General features: G+C 35.1%; 1 pseudogene; it reads right to left on the bottom strand.

The window, feature by feature from the left end:
* LOC109820920 overlaps positions 1-2,648 on the bottom strand; it is a 10,858-nt pseudogene extending 8,210 nt beyond the window's left edge.

The following is a 16,893-nucleotide window of genomic DNA, read 5'->3' as shown; positions in this document are numbered from 1 at the left end:
CGCCGCGGTCGACCGCCAGGGACCCTGTAGGATTCTGGGTCTCTGGAATTGGTGACGGTCGACCGCCGCGGTCGACCGCCAAACCTTGTAGTCGATTTTATGTTTCTGTCGACCTGGTCGGTCGACCGCGACGAGTTCTGTGGTCGACCGCCAGTCGGGTTTGAGTCAGGTTTTGATTTTCTAACCCGTTTTGTTTTGTGTTGATATATAACCCTAATCACGAGTATTAGGGTTAATTAAGGACGACTTTGAGCAGCTTTTGAGAGAGAATTGTGCATCCTTTGAGGGAATTTGTGAGAGATTTTGAGCTTTATTTGAGGGGTTTTGGTGAGATTGTAAACCCTATTTGTATTCTTTTTATCTCTAATAGTAAAAACTCCCCCCTTTTTCCCCGTGGACGTAGGCAACTTGCCGAACCACGTAAAATCTGTTTGTCTTGCTGTGGTGATTGTGTTTTACTTATTGGTTATGATCTATCTCGTTCTCGTTCTTGTTCGTGTTCTTTCGTGTGTTTCGAGTTCCGTTGCGCAGAACACCTATTTCTTCAACTTTTGGCCTAAAATGAATCCAACCTTTTTCGCAACCTCCCAAAGTGGGATCTCAATCACTCCTGGTCCCTGCGAAGAACTCAATCAGGGGAAAATTGGGCAAGTCTTGGCCCAGTATTTCCTAGACTAAAAAAGAGGCTCTAAACTGTTTATATTTCGATCCATCTTCTACCTGGTAGAAGATGGATCAAAATAATATAACCAGTTTAAGTCAAATTTAGGCCAGAATCAGTCATGGTCCAATTTGAGGAGTTTGTAAAACAAAGACTAACCAGTTTAAGTCAAATTTAGGCCAGAATCAGTCATGGTCCAATTTGAGGAGTTTGTAAAACAAAGACCTAAAGCCCATGTTACTTCTCAACTAGGTCTGAGTATTTCAAAAGCAACTGACAGGATTATGTGAAGTTCAATTCACTAAACAGTGAATCAAGTCTAGTTTGACTGGGAAACCCACAATTGTGGCTTATGATAATCTAGGGATGTTAATAGCTTTAAGTACAGTGGGTATACATGCATGCTTTTCCCAAAATCAAGTTGCCCACAATTGAATTGTCCATAATATGTTCATGACACCGATTATCTTTTGTTGATAACCAGTGATTATTAGCATATATATAAATGATAAATGGATTTTAACAGCTATAAGTACAGTGAGTATACTGTATACATGCATGCTATATCCAAAACCAAGTTGCTTACAACTGAATTGTATAATATGTCCATGATACCCATTATTTTTTTTCTTGATAATAAGTGGTTTTAAATGAAAATCTCATTATTCTACAGGGATGAACTGAAGATTTCGATAATAACTGGCCTGCTATAATACTTAGATAAATCTTTTAGGAAAATAAAGTCTTAGCCCATATTGTTATAATAGGATGAATACGTAAAATAAAAAATGGTAACATGAACATAGTTTATACTAATTAATATGTAGATGATTCTAATTTATTTCTAATATAAACCCATTCCTCAATAACCCGCCATTCGATAGTATATTAATATGTAAAAGATCGTGTAAGTTATTTTACAAAAAACACTTTGATTTAACAAATCATAAGTGCACAGTAATAATTGATAGAGAGGTTATAATACGGAATGCAATCATTACGCTCTCTTGTTTATCTGAAGTGGGGAGGGATAAATTCGTGCAAGTTGAGAGATAAAAGGGTAAATTACGAAAAGGTCCCGTTGCCATTTGCAGGAATGGCAGAAAAACCCCTGAGCTTTTAATGTGATGTTTTAATCTTTTCGTTGTCACAAAATAATCATCATTTTTCCCATATAACTATAAACTTTTCAACATAGCAATCACAGTATGATTACATAGAAGTACAAATAATAGTCATATTTTAGTACCACACAGTTTTTTTTGTACGTTTTAAGTCAATTCCGTAAAAATTACACCGGAATGCTGAAACTGTCACTTTTGAACTCGAGTTTTCCCAAACTCTACAAAAGTTGAAGGATTTTATGTAATAAAATCAGAAAAAATAGAGCAAACGTTTTACGTTTTCCAATTAAATTTCCAAGAACTCATGAAAAAAAAAAACCTACAAGTTCATTTCAGTGCTTTTAAAAATAAAGTTGAGATTTTTGCCCGTAAAAACGTGATTTTTAAGCAGAAATCCTAATCAAAACCAAAATCAGCTTTATAAAAATTTACTTTCACCGACCATGAACTGATCCAGCTCCTTCTCATCAGTGGCCAACAACTGGCTCTCTCGCGCCGCCGGCGCGCCGCCGAGAACCGAGTACTTTCGCGACGACCGCCTGCGCGCTGGCGTCAGCTCGCGTCTATTCTCGGCAGTGTCCACCGGCGTGGCGATCCCTCAGTGCCACGCCAGCAGTGCGCGCAGCAAGCTGCTGTAGCAGCGGGTGCCCTAAAAGTCGTCCGCTTGTAGCCGCGCGTTCTGCCACGTCCTCCCCTCCTCCACGCTGCTCCCAGGCGTGCTCCTCTTCCGGGGGCGGGCCACCAGCTCCCCTGCTGGTGGTGGGTGCCCGTGAGGATGGCTTCCTGGAGGTGGAGGAAGTTGTGCGCGATCGTCCGAGCACGGCCGCGTTCTGGTGTGGCGCGCGTACATGTCGGGGGGCCATGGAGTTTCCGGGAAGGACAATGGGCGCGGTGACGGGACTCGAAGGCCGAAACTGTTTTCGGGTTTCGGGTTTCTGGATATAAATAAAGAATCGGAGGCGGAGTTTAAATGCGGCACCGCCGGAAATTTTTAAGGTGTTGGGTCGGATAATTGAGCAGGGAGAGAGGCTGCAGTATGAAGAGTCAGGAGGGAGAGGGGAGGGACGAAGTCATGGTGGGGCTTTTTACGTTTGAGACCCTCGAGTATTTTTAAATGTCAGGTTATGCGATGGAAAGGGACTTCTAATAGCGGCATTTATTTGCAGCTCAAGTTTTGTTCCGGCTTTTGGCGAGAGAGTAACGACGTTAGGTGGGAACAATGAATGAAGCTGAAAAAACTCATAATAGAGGTTACTATATAAAAAGATTGGCCTGATTTTCTAAGAGCATGTTCTGGAAACTTTGAATTATTATCTACGTGGATTATAACAGTATTTGACAAAAGTACTGCTACGGGGACCCAAAATATGGGACCAATAGAGAGGACAGGTGAGGTGTCCCTTCCCTATTGCATAATGAGTTGGTTATGAGTTGGCATGAGTTGGCATAACTAACTCATTATGCAATAGGGAGGGGACACCTCACCTGTCCCCTCTATTGGTCCCATATTTTGGGTCCTTAAATCATTTTTCATTTGACAACTTTAGCGGGATATAATTTTTTTTTTAGGAAAAATGCTTTCAGCCCCCAAAACCCTAGAAAACATCCCCCCCCCAAGACTTTGTCAACTAGTGTTTTGACTCTAAAAATAAAGATTTTATTCTCTAAGCCCCCAAAACACAAAACCCAAGAGATTAAAATATGTGAAGACCATAATACCCTTCTCTCTCTTTCTTTTTTTATCATGATATACTGAGATGATAATTAAAATGATTGATAAAAATTATTTTATTATTTTTGTTTTGTTTTATTTTCATTATTGATGAGGGGAACTAATTATTTATATTGGGAGATTGTTAAAGTTACAGATTAATTGTTAAGGTTACGGGTCAAATGTTAAGATTATGAATCCTCTCTCTCTCTCTCTCTCTCTCTCTCTCTCTCTTCTCTCTCTCTCATCCCCTCTCTCTCTCTCTCTCTCTCTCTCTCTCTCTCTCTCTCTCTCTCTCTCTCTTTCTTTATCATGATGTTACTTTGATGATGTTGAAATGATTGAAGGAGCTTGTTATTTTATTATTTTTGTTTTTTTATTTTTTTTATTGTTGATGATGAAACTAATTGTTTTTGTTTGTATTGGGAGATTGTTAAGGTGGCGGGTTTAATTGTTAATGTTACGGGTTGATTGTGAAGGTTGCGGGTTTAATTATTAAGGTTACAGGTTTAATTGTTAAGGTTACGGATTTATTGTTAAGATTACGGGTCGGTTGTTAAGGTTACGGGTCGATTGTTAAGGTTACAGGTTTAATTGTTAAGGTTACGGGTTTAATTGTTAAGGTTACGGGTTTGTTGTTAAGATTACGGGTTTGTTGTTAAGGTTACGGGTCGATTGTTAAGGTTACGGGTCATTTGTTAAGATTACGGGTTGGTTGTGAAGGTTACACGTTGGGATATATATATATATATTACAGCCATAATATTTTTAGAATATTCGTTGTTAAGGATAATGGTTAATTGTGAAGGTTACGGGTTGGTTGTTAATGTTACGGGTTTGTTGTTAAGGATATGCGTTGGTTGTGAAGTTAACCTACACAACAAACCCGTAACTTTAACAATAAACCCATAACCTTAACAACCAACCCGTATCCTTAACAACGAATATTCTAAAAACTCGTAACGTGTTGGTTGTGAAGGTTACGGGTTGGTTGTTAAGGTTACGGGTTTGTTGTTAAGATTACGAGTTTGTTGTGTAGGTTAACTTCACAACCAAAGCGTAACATTCCCAACCAACGCATATCCTTAATAACAAACATGTAACCTTAACAACAAACCCGTAACCTTAACAACCAACCCGTAACCTTCACAATCAACCAACACGTAACCAAGTGACCCAAAGTATTCATTCCACTCAAAAAATATATACATATATATATCCTGACCCGTAACCTTAACAATTAAATATGTAACATTAACAATTAAACACGTAACCTTCACAACCGACCCGTAACCTTAACAACCGACCCGTAACCTTAACAACCGACCCGTAACCTTAACAACCGACCTGTAACTTTAACAACTAATCCGTAACCTAAACAATTAAACCTGTAACCTTAACAATTAAACCCGTAACCTTAACAATCTCCTAATACAAACAAAAACAATTAGTTTACTAATCAACAACGAAAATAATAAAAAAAACAAAAATAATAAAATAGCAATCCCCTTCAATCATTTCAACATCATCACAGTAACATCATAATAAAGAGAGAGAAAGAGAGAGAGATATATATATATAGAGAGAGAGAAGGGATCCATAACCTTAACAATTGACTGGCCTATAACCTTAACAATTAACTCGTAACTTTAACAATCTCCCAATACAAACAGTTAGTTCCCCTCATTAACAACGAAAATAATAAAAAAATAATAAAATAATCTTCATCAATCATTTTAACTATCATCTCAGCACATCATGATAAAAAAAGAGAGAGAGAGGGAGAGAGAAGGGTATTATGGTCTTCACATATTTTAACTTCTTGGGTTTTGTATTTTGGGGGCTCAGAAAATAAAATCTTTATTTTTAGGGGTAAAACACTCGTTGACAAAGTCTTGAGGGGGGTATGTTTTCTTTGGTTTTGGGGGTTGGAAACATTTTCTCTTTTTTTCAATAGTACAGTGGTTGGAAATTTTAGTGGGGAATTGTAATTATATTATTGTTGTCAAAGTGACAAAAAAGGACATCGCGTTTGGGGTGAGTTATTAAAGGAGCTTTCAGACTTGTGAAATCATGAGGTGTACGGTTGTTTTTTATTTGTTCAAATCTTATAGCTTATAAACCCTAGAAAAAGCTAGGATATTACTAGATTATAAGGCAAACTAAGTTATTTGTCAAATGTCCCAAAGTGAATCATAAATCACAAAAGTGGCTAGCTTATAAGCTACTTCGAACATTTGTAAAATATGCTCTAAATAATAATTTGTAATAAAGACGACAATACTAAAAGTGTCAAAAGCAAATAAGTAATATTGTAGTGGATTATAACGTAAACAAGTTATTTGTCAAATGCCTCAAAGGGCTTGTAAACCCCAAAAGTGGCTAACTTATAAGCTACTTTGACCATTCGTCAAACATCATCTAAATGATAATCTGTAATGAAGACGAAAATACTAAAAGTGCCAAAAGCAAATAAGTAATTTAAATGGTTCAATTAATTATAAGTATGAGTGCGAATTTATCTTCGGATCGATAAATGTGGAAAATGTTGAGTATATAAAAGAATTCGCAGCCGATTCCCATGTTTTCACACTATAGGCCAGAGCAATCTATTTCTTAGACGTAGACGAGCTAGATTTTGAACTGTATGTTCTTTTAGACGGATCCGAAACTAGAAATTGTAAAACTTTTATCAGTCAAAATTAATTAGAAAATAGTTTCTTAATATAAGTTTTTCTAGGGCGTTATTCGATCAATTGGATATTTTAGAAATGTAAACAGCCGACATAGAATGATGATATATTAAAGTATTGATTATTGTGGACAGTTAACTTAAGTTTACCCACTAAAGCACCACTAAAAGGATTGATTGATGAGACATTGATATTATCAGGGGAGAAATAGATAGTTTTGTTCTTCTCCTCACTAGATCGAAAGAGCAGTACGTTTGAGTTTTGTCGCAATATGTTGGTCCCTGGCACGACGAATAATTCCTCATTAAGAATATTGTTAACCTTTCTATGTCAACGTAACCTTCAACCGTATACATCATCTCAATCATCAACATCAAGTAGCGAGGATGGTATTCGCACATAGACACGAGAAAACACTGAGACATACATCGACAGGGAACCCGACGCAATCAATTAAAGCACGAGATGTTAAATCTCAAAGAGCTACGTACAAATAATGCACATTTGGAAGAACCAACTTAATTGCAAATTAAGGGTTTGATTTCCAAAAAAGACGCTACGTACTCGTGTACTCCATAGGTGTTTTGCAAGGAACCCACAAAGCCACTGTAAGCTTTGGGTGCCTAGCAGAATTCTCTAGAACTTTAGGCTTTCCTCGCTGGACGCCTACTTACCTATAATTGGACAATAACCAAATTTCATTGAAGAGAAGAATACATCAATCTTAAATTTAGTTCTTTTTAACCATTACATCAAAACCTCGAAGTTATGGTGAGGATAAAAGATTATAGTTTTATATTACTTCTAACATGCCCCCGCAGGTCGAACGCTCTTTTTTATGGGTCGAAACCTGGACTCACGTAGCGGTGTCAATTTTTAGAAAATCCGTATTTAATTCGTTGCCGGTGGAATTTGAACCTTGATTGTTTTGATATCATCTTAAATTTAGTTCCTCTAACCATTACACCAAAACTTCGAAGTTATGATGAGGATCAAAGATTATATTTTTATATTAATTCTAACACTCAACGTAGGGGAGGGAGTAAGTTATCCGTAAATGACAAATGACTAATTAAATTACAGAATTTTTAATCCTGGACCCATATTTACTCGATCTTGTATGCAATTAAAAGCAGGGCTCAACATATGCAGGAGTTTACTTACTCAGACAAAGGTCCTAACAAAAAGGGTAGTGTTTGAAATGGGGGTTCTTAATTCAGTGGGAGGAGGTGTCCCATGATGCCTCCCATTGCGTGGAGATTTCAGACTCAAGTTGCCATTCTGATTTAATGTTGCCAAGGTTCTCTTACTAATTAATTAATAATAAATAGAAAGCTTGAAGTTTGGTGGCCCTTAGAACTCGTGCGAGATGAATCTGACGATGGGGCTACGCGTCTCACAAATCTAAGAGCGAGGGGGTTTTGTGAAAGTGTAACCAAGATTAGAAAAAAAGGACGGGGGCCAAACGCAGAAGAGCACGAAAGGACGAAGGCGATCTGGGGACCTCGATTCCTGCCAGAGGCAACGGCAGCGACAGCTGGGCACGCGTCAGTCAGAGAACCCTAGGACCACAACAGGCACAACTATTCTGGCACGCCTAGGGTTACAGCCAATGGTTAATAGACACGTGTCCAAACCTTAGCGCCGCCGGATGGTCCCCTACCTACAATCTCCTTGTCGCCAGGCTCTGCGGTGATAGGACTGATCTCTTGTCAGCAGCGGTCCCCTTCTCCTTCTATTTATGGCGGTCCCCACGCTATTTTTGCGCACTTGCTTCTTTCCATGTGCAAAAGAGTGGGGGTCCACACTGGAAATTGATGTTCATCATTTTCCCTTTAAAAATAAAAGGAGGAAAAAAAAAAGAAAAGATGTTTCCGGCCATAAAAGGATAGTTATTGGTTAGTATAATTTTGGGATAAACACTATAATTTTTGAGACTTTATTTTATGATGTTATTCGTTTGGACAATGAGATTATGATTTTATTTTATGGTGTCATTTATTAGGACAATGAAATTGAGACAATTAATCTCACTTTTCTCAAAATTATCCCACTTTTTTACAAACTTTTTATCCCAAACTTCAAAAATTACCCTATTCTTAACTTTTGGGACAATCATGAGGAAAGTGGGATAATTTTGAAGCACAAATTTATTAAATATCTAAAATGTGTAAATTGTATTATAATATATAATATATCTTAATTACATTATATTATAAAATTCTAATGTAACGTGAGATAATAAAATATTATATAATATTATCTAATATAACATTACTAGTTTGCAACCCGTGCAAAGCACTGCCTCTAATTTTTTATTTCCTTTACAAAAAATTCTGCATTTAAATACATTTTTTTGTAAGTGGTTCAGTAGCATTTTTCAAATGCTACAGTATTCTACCTGAGCTACAGTAATAAATGCCTTGTGCTACAATAATAATTTACTGCAGTATTTATTGTAGTATGAATAGTGAATTTTAGATCCTCTCATTATTACAGATGAATAGATTATGTATCATTATTACATATTGGTTAATAATATTCCATATATTAAAATATTGGAATTATATTATTATAATATTACTTTATTATTTCATATATATTTTATTAGTTAGAAAAATTATTATTGAGTATTTTTATGATATAAAATATTGTATTATAATATAGTGTTTTTATGCTATTATAATAAAGTGTTTTTATAATAAAAACAATATATTAATTATATTATGATATAATATTATAAATAATTTACTATTTTGTATTATAATTTATTATATTAATTAATATTTTCTTAATATATTGTCAATATTGTGGTAGTTATAATATTATTAAATAATATTCTATTACTACAGTAAAAATTATAATAATCTACCATATATTAAAGTATGAATTATATATATAATTAATATATTATAATATTATTTATTTATAATATTAAACATCATTAATAGTTATTATAATTATTTAAATATTATATTTTAATAAGTAGTCATGACATAAATTATTCTATTTAAATATAGTAATTATCATAAATAAAATAAAAATATTATATTCTAATAATATTATTATATTTTAAATAATATTATATTGAATTAATATAAAATATTATAATAATATTATATTAAATATATTGTTTGCATATTATATTAATTATTATATAATATATCATATTAATATAATATAATATATTATATTAATTAATAACATTAAATATAGTTGTAATTAATTAGTAATTATAATATAATATAATATATATTTTAGTATAAAGTAAATTAATGTATTATATTATAATAGCATACCAAATAGTATACTAAACAATTAGATAAATTAATTTAGACTTAATTAATAGATAAATATTATACTCTAATAACGTGTCACATCATCAACTATCTCATATGAATTGTCAAATCAAAGTTTTAAATTGTCCCACTTTACACCACTTAAAATATCCCAAAGGGATAAAATTGTTCCACTGAAACAATTATCTTACTTAGCCCCAACTCAAGAATAACTCTCCTATCTACCTCTGAATTTGGCAGAAAGTATCTATTTACATGCGAAATTTCTCAATATTGGGGATATATCCATTGGATGATTTGTAGGACCCCGATTGAGGGGGGTTTCTTAGTGTAAATTTTACATAACCTAAAACATTTTGTTAGTTGGATGGTTATCATACAAATAGGTTTCAAATCATCCGTGCATAATACTTTTAAATTATTTCCTAAAAAAATTTCCCGAAAAGTAGTTCCTAGAGATAAGATAAAATCATCCAACAGGAAAGTGTTATTGTCACCTCATTTCTTGATTTTCAAGTGGGAACCACACATGAATAAGAAAGGTAATGTGAGGAAATAGTTCCTTATAATACAACTTGTCTAATTTTTTTGACAACCAAATAGGCCCCTCTAGCAAAAACCTTTTTTAGAGGTATATCACTATATCAGTGTATGGCCTTTTAAAAATTTTGTGGTGTGGCTTTGAATTTTTTTTTAAGCAAAAGTCTCTCCCCTATGATGGTTGGAACTTGAAAATGCTAGAGGTACACCCACAACCACACTCCTCTCTCTCTCTACAGTGCACTAGGGTCCACATGAGAATTTAAAAAAAAAAATCCCATGTGGGCCTCAGTATACTATAGTGAGAGAGAAGTATGGTTGAGGGTGTGCCTGTAGCACCACCCATGATGTTTTATGGAGGGTTTTACAATAAATTTCTTTTTCCCAAAATGTTTAACTGTATTTATAGTAAAAGTATCTTATTAATTGATGGACAGAGGACTTATGTTTGGGCTCTTGATGTGATGGGCTTGATGCAGACCCGGAGAATCAAAAACAAATGGGGGGCGAAAGTCTTGATTTGTGAGGCTGCGTTCTGAGACGAGTACGTGAAGTATTCTTGTTTGGTACAGTTCAGGATTCTCGGCTCCTCGACTTACTGCCATCCTCACTTCAATAATATCCTAAATTTCCCATCTCGAACTTGTATTCTTACTTCAAATAAAATATATATAAGAGGTCCTGGGTCGGTCTCAATTAAAATAAATCCTCCATTCACAAATTTGTATCTTGATCTCAAGATATCCACAAAAAGGCTTCCAATATCTTATAGTTGCGGTAGAAATGCTTTAGGTAAATCACTATTCAACAAAGATTGACAGCCAATTATTTGATGTGACGAATGACAACGGAAACATACAGATTAGAAGGGTTTGATTAGATATTGATAATTAATTCTAAGTTATATTTCTTAGAGGTTTAAGATGCACCTTGAGTTTGGTCCCTGTCACCAGATGGTAGTCCTCACTCCTCAGCGTTGTACTTGCATACAAACTAGGTGAGGATCACCCTTTTGGCCCAGTTTCATCGTATGCTAGCTTTAGTTTGGATGAAAGGAGTGGTGGCTCAAATCAGGACTTGTTTAATTAGTATCTTTTTTTTGAGAAAAAAAAAAAACTAATTAGTATCTTTTAACCTACAAATACTTAGCTAATCTCAGCTAACTTTTTGACACTTTCTGTAAAACCTATTGTTTTCTCGAAGTGATTTTATAACTCATCTTGTAATAGAAATGATAGATTTCTGAAACTTTTAATAAATTCGGTTAATTCAGTTTATATTTATTAGGTAATTCTCTTCTATTAAATTATACAAAATAACCTCCAATCTAGGAGATTTTCATGTCAAATCCCGTTGAAGTAGGTGGTCTTTTTTAGCGGATGTAACCTTTATGAATAAGTACTTCAGCTTTACTCTTACCAAAATTAGTGGTACATAATCACCCATATTTCCAACTCTAAAAATACGTATAAAGGTTTGAAGTAGGTGGATAAGGCTCTTGGAGAATCTCATCACACAACACTACTGTTAGGACGAAGTTCATACAATAACTCTTGTTTATGTAATAACAAATTTTTATTTAATACTAATGTTTGTTTGAGGTGATATAATACAGGTGAAAATAGGTATACAAAGGTTATGAGGCAAATCGATGCAAAAACCAATATTTACATTGATTTCAACCTTGGAACAATCGATGATCTGAACCATCGATGGCCAAGGATTATCGATAGGCTATGGTAAACAATCAAAAAAATTCCAGAAAGTTAATTTCGAACCATCGATGGTCTACAAGGAACCATCGATGGTCCCTTGAACCATAGATTGTGTATAATGCACAATCGCAAATTTTTAGAAACACAGACCATTGATGATTTGCAGTCAACTATCGATGATGCTCAAGGAACTATTGATGGTCATGAGGAACTCTTGATAATCACATTTTAATAACATTTTTATACCCGCATTATCTATTTTTATCAATAAATATGTCACTAATAATATGTTTTATCTTAATGTTCAGGTTAATGAAGAATTAAGAAAAAAAACCAAAAAGACTCTAACTTCCTGATTTTCTACCATTTATTGAAGCCCAAATATGAGGACAAAAGAAGGCCCAAGAAATCTCAAGGATCCATAAAGAATTCGGATCAATAAATCAACAAAAAAACCAATTTGTCGATAACCAATTTGTTGGCCGATCGATTGGCCAACTATCGATGATGCTCAGGGAACTATTGATGGTCGTGAGGAACTCTCGATGGTAACAATGCGTTTTGGCAAATTTTAAGAGTTAATCCCAACCATTTCCTTTTATCTCTAACGTCGACTATAATTGCAATATCTCTTTCCTTACGTATCACATGCTATATAAGATAGGAAGGATAATTTTAAAAAGGTTCTATACTTCGAATAAAGAAAGCTTTAAGAGAGAAAATTCTAAGATTTGAGTGCAGAAGATTGATCTGTGAATTGAACCCTCGGAGCCTCAACAAACATTGTCTCATCGCCCTTAACAACATCAGATCATCTTAGGGGAGAAGTTGCCCTTGGAATCAAGATCTACATTGTTCTTTATCGAGCTTCGATTCAATTTTTTAAAGAATAGTTTGCGTATTAAAAAGGCTATAATATCTTTCTATTTTTGTGCTTAAAATATATTTGGTAGTATGTTTTAAACTTATTTTTTACAACATACTCAAACCAATAATAATTTAGGGTTTATGGCGTACTCAAGCTGATGTTAATTGAAGGTTTATGGTGTACTCAAGCCTGTGTCAATTGAGGGTCGGGGCTAGCTAGGGATGTGTTATTTATTGTAGAAAATGGAGTACTCAAGTTGTACTTAACCTGTAAGATCTTTTTATTATACATAGATTATGACGTATTAAGTAGTGTAGAAAATGGCTACAGTGAAACAGCTATAGTGAAACCACTACTATTGTAGAAGAGATCACTATTATTACTCCTAGGGATAAGTGAATCACTCAAGACAAAAAGACTTATTCGTTAAATGCTAAAGCTAAGAATGCTCTTTATTTATTCTTTAGCGGCTAAAGAATTTAACCATGTTTTAAATTATTCTACTACATAGTATTTTGGGTTCTTTTGGATTGTAATTGACATAGATTACAACAAAAGAAAATATAATAAAATAAAAAAAACTCGGGGGTTCTTTTCCATGTGCCGGTGGAGCGTTGATCTTATACTCCGTTGACTCGCCGACTAAGACGTTGGGTCTTTTACTATTGATGAGGATCTAATTACTTGAAAGTTAGCTCAGTTTTTCCTTAGCAATACTTCTCCACAGAATAGCAAATGTATGCTTTTGCTCATATATATATATATATATATATCTCTGCGTCCTCATCTGTGTGTATATCTATCTGTGTGTCCCTATAAAGTGGATGATCTCCTCTCGTTTTATAGGCTAAAAAAAAGAGTTAATGGTCCCCTTAAATGTGAATGTAGGCTGTCTAAAAATTATTGCGGATAGCCGATCCCCAACAAGCAATGATGATGAAAATTACAATTCGAAGACTTTTAGAAGGCTACAATTTGAAGACTTTCACGTTAATCGATGAAGGTTATAATTCAACGACATTCACAATCACCAGCAAGAGTTACAATTGACGACTTTCACCGTTAAAAGAGCCAATACGAAGATTATAAGATGACAATCTTCACAACGCTCTAACAAAAGAGAGTACAAGTTGATGGTCTCTTCAAAGCAAAATGCAGAGCTCGTGACCGCGTTCCAGACTCAAAATACAGAGCTCATTGCTGCATTCCAGATTCAAGACGCGGAGCTCACCTTTGTGTTGCAAGAACAAAGCGCGGAGCTCACCATCGCGTTTTAGCTCTAAATGCAGAGCTCACCTCCATGTCTCAAGTTCAAGACGCGGAGTTCATTCCTAGAACGTGAATTTCGTGTTTGACTCATTCAAACACGATCTAAACGGTTCCAAAACCGTTTTCCACGATTTGATGAGATCAACACTTAGGAACAATTTAAGGGGTTAGTTACACCCCTTAAACCCCTATAAATAGCTAAAAATCAGCTTAAAAAGGGATATTTTTGGCAGATCATCATTGGGGATCAGAATTATCAAGGCTTGGAGGTTTCAGATCTTACAGAGTTTGAAGCATAATCAAGAGTTATTCTTGAAGCATTTGCTTTGGCTTGTGAACCATTTCGGTTAGATAAAAAAGAATTAATTTCCTTTCTCAAATTAACTCTTCACCGAGTTCTTAAACTCGTTCAGAGTTCTCAAACTCGTTAAGAGTTTAAAACTTGCGTTGTAAGTTCTTCCCATCAAGAGGAATCAACCAAGTTTCACGAAGCGAAGCGTTTGGATCGTCAACGGGAGACAATATTCAAAATCACAGTGCTACCAAGAAGAACTCATGTTTAAACAAAGGGAAGGATCTCCGCCGCGGAAGCGATATCACCTGAGAGAAAGCCCTGGCTTTTGTTGTCACAAAATCACAAGTCAACCTATGTATTCTTGTTTCTCAAAGGAAACTAGAATAGAACGGGAGACAATATTCAAAATCCCATCGCTACCAAGAAGAACTCATGTTTAAACAAAGGGAAGGATCTCCGCAGCAGAAGCGATATCACCTGAGAGAAAGCCCTGGCTTTTGTTGTCACAAAAGCATAAGTCAACCTATGTATTCTTGTTTCTCAAAGGAAACTAGAATAGAAAGTGAAATATTTTAACAAAGTAAAATATGCACTCTTCCTCTCATCAGTTCTAGGACTGAAATGTCGAGGGAACCTACAAGCATCATCAGTTCTAGGACTGAAATGTCGAGGGAACCTACAAGCAATAGCCAACACCCAGAAAACAATAAATACACGAGATTTACGTGGTTCGGCAACAGAAAACAATAAATACACGAGATTTACGTGGTTCGGCAAACTTGCCTACGTCCACGGGAGGGGTGAGGGAAGATTTCACTATGAGAAGAAAACCCTATCTCGTTCTTATCCCGTGGACATAGGCAACTTGCCGAACCACGTTAAAATTGGTTGTTTGTGTTTGCGGCATTAGTTTGGTTCGTTTGGCCTTCTCTCGACGTTCGTTTGATTTGATTTCTCGTAGCACGTTGGTTTGGTTGTTTGGCTTCCGCAGCGCTCAATAGAGAAAACTTTCTCATGAGAAGAAAGAGTGAAAATAGTATTATTATCTGAACCACTATAAAACTCTCGCTTGTTCATTGGTTGTTTTTTGGTTTGTTTGTTCGTTTTTATTTTTCTATATTTCCATTGCAAATTCTGTATTTTAGTGAAAAACTATAGTAAATCCTAGACTTGTATTTTAGATCTCCAACAACAACTACTACCACTGCCTTATTATTTATTTATTTATGAGATAGCTCATATCTTATTGTTCGTTACAATATTTGTATAGTATAGGAGAGTGTCAATTATGTCTAAAAGGTTATCACTCCCATTTCGCAAGAATTTGTGATCAATAATTGGGCATTGGAGAGGATTCTTGTGTGTTGAGGACGTCTCCATTAAGAATCCAATCATGAGTTGCATCAAATAAATTTTAAGATAAGAGGACACGTGAAGAGATTTGCTTGATGATTTTACACAATTACACCTACACTTATTATAAAAGCTTTTTCCCTAAAGGTTAGTTGTTAGGTTAGAGGGTAGGTGACGCGAGAGATGAGATGGAATGCTCATGGTCCATACGTGACAAAATTGATGATACGATTCGTTGTTCTTGTTGGGTATTAAGTGGTTTGATCTTAAAGTTACGCTAGATAAACTTTGGTTAGTGGCATTAATCCTTGTTTATCTACACAAGTGCTAGAGCTGTCCTCCCAGTGGTTGATGTAGTTTTCGACTGAAGTCATAGTGTTGTGAATCACGACGGATCTTATGCCAGCTGTTGAAACTGGGTTGACCTAAGTAGAATAACCTAACTTTCGCAAGAAACATAAAGAATTAGAGATATTAGAATTTGGATTTTGAAGTCGGATTAGGGTTGATATATGGGTTATTTGGACTTATGGACACTAAAGTTCACCTCATTTTTTATCTTTTTTTTTTTAATAAAAACAAGGGTTAAACCCTGTTCATTAATTAAAAAGAAAACTGAGTACAACAAAGAAAAAAAAATTACAAAAGAAGGATACGAACTGTATCCGCATGTTGCAATATAGAAAATAGAATTTCTCCTGATATTGATGTATAACTTTCTTCTTCCAAAGATCTGTGAAGATGAAGAGAGGGCCTTGCCGTCATTCATCGTTGACACAGATATAAGGAAGAACCAAAGCCAGCTATACATATGTGCAGTAGAAATTAAACTTTCTATAATCAACAACTATAAAACATCAAAAACTATCATGTATACAAAAGAGAGAGTTACATATCACCCAAACAAACCAAAATAGAGTCAGCGGCTTCAATCACTTGCTCTTGATAATGGGTAATCCTTCAACATTGCAGATATTTTCCTTGCTGTCAACCCCTTCCCCATGCCTGACCATTCAACCAAACCAGAGATTGACTGATCAATGATCATCTTGGAAGAAAAGTTTACTTTGTCAAACAGAACTTTATTTCTACAACTCCAAATATTCCAGCAAACGTGAGAGAAAATTCCACGCCATATATGTCCAGAGCCTCCCCTTAGATTCTCAACAGTTTTCATAAGAATATCAAAAGAATTTGTCCATGTAAAAGGAAGATAATAGTCTTTAAAATGTCCCCAGACCTGAGTAATCTTACAACAGGAAAAGAACAAGTGGTCTCTTGTTTTTGGTTCCAACCCACAGAAAATACAAATAAAATCTCCATGCCATCCTTTCATCAATAAGTTATCTTTTGTATGCAGTTTGT

Source organism: Asparagus officinalis, chromosome 8 (assembly GCF_001876935.1).
Source record: "Asparagus officinalis chromosome 8, Aspof.V1, whole genome shotgun sequence".
Lineage (NCBI taxonomy): Eukaryota > Viridiplantae > Streptophyta > Magnoliopsida > Asparagales > Asparagaceae > Asparagus > Asparagus officinalis.
The sequence above is the reverse complement of the archived record's forward strand: the minus strand, read 5'-3'. Positions and strand labels throughout refer to the sequence as shown.